This window comes from Brassica oleracea, unplaced genomic scaffold (genome assembly GCF_000695525.1).
Source record: "Brassica oleracea var. oleracea cultivar TO1000 unplaced genomic scaffold, BOL UnpScaffold01399, whole genome shotgun sequence".
NCBI classification, from domain to species: domain Eukaryota; kingdom Viridiplantae; phylum Streptophyta; class Magnoliopsida; order Brassicales; family Brassicaceae; genus Brassica; species Brassica oleracea.
The window spans coordinates 9503-10738 of record NW_013617935.1 but is presented as its reverse complement, the minus strand read 5'-3'; the positions used below and the strand labels follow the sequence as shown (position 1 = coordinate 10738).

The window sequence follows — 1236 nt, the reverse complement described above, 5'->3', positions numbered from 1 at the left end:
TCACGTCCCTGAATGTTCTCCAATGATTGTGATGGTGAAATAAGCAGTGGATTGAGTTGATACTTCTAAGAGATGCGGAAATGGCTCTCAGACTATCAGATTTGCTTATAATGTAAGGAAGAACCGAAATACACTAGACAAGCTTTGATCAAACAAGATTCAGAGAGAATTTTTATTAGAAAAGAGTTTGATAGTTTTATTGAGAGTTTTGATCAGAATATAAAGAGAAGAAGGCTGTACATGCACAGTCACACAAAACAATTAAAACAAAAACTAAGTTTAAATTTGAAAATAAGAAAAGGCTCCTTGTTTCTTCATGCACGAAATTAGAGTAGGAAATGGGACTGGTTAGGCTTAGTTTCATCAAGAGGCTCATGTATAAGTGTTGTGTCCAAGCCTCATTAAAAACCTTGTTTGGAAAATCCATTGGGACAAAACCAAACTAAGGAAAAGAGTGCAAGTCACAACACCTCTCTTGATGAATGTCTTAGATGGCTTGAATCACAACCAGTGTGGTTGGATAAGCACACTGTAGACTGCCTTGGATAGTGTGAAGTAGTTGATGAAGAGCTTGTCAAAATCTTGCTTGCTTTGATCTTGTCATTGGACCAATGTGTACTTCTAGGTCCTTCTCATTTGTTTCCTCAGGTTCAAGCAGCTCCCTGGTTCTTTCTTCAACTTCCTTAAGCTCTGGTTCAAGCTGATCCATCTCTTCAGTTCCATTGCTAGCCAAGATCACATCATCCTCTCCCACTTGAGAAGGATTTGACCTCAAATCCGTTTCTTCTGCACAATAAGGAACTAAATCAGTAACATTGAAGCTTGAACTCACGTTATACTTACCTTGGAGATCCAGTTGATAGGCATTGTTGTTGATCTTCCTGATGACTTTGAAAGGACCATCCAATCTAGGCATAAGTTTAGATTTTCTTTCATTAGGAAATCTGTCCTTCCTCTGGTGTATCCAAACTAAGTCTCCTTCTTCAAAGATCATCTCCTTTCTTCCTTTGTTAGCATGCTTAGCGCACAGCTTGGTCTTGTTTTCTATATTGATCCGTGCCTTCTCATGTATCTGCTTAACAAGTTCAGCTTTCTTTTGTCCATCCAAGCTAACTCTTTCACTCAAAGGTAAAGGCATTAGATCCAAAGGTGATAAAGGATTGAAACCATAGACAATTTCAAATGGAGAGAACTTAGTTGCAGAATGCTTAGCATGATTATAAGCAAATTCTACAT

General features: G+C 38.1%; 1 pseudogene; it reads right to left on the bottom strand.

Annotated features, from left to right (window-relative positions):
• Positions 1-487: 487 nt before the first annotated feature.
• The window catches only part of LOC106321299, an 8019-nt pseudogene continuing 7270 nt past the window's right edge, over positions 488-1236 (bottom strand).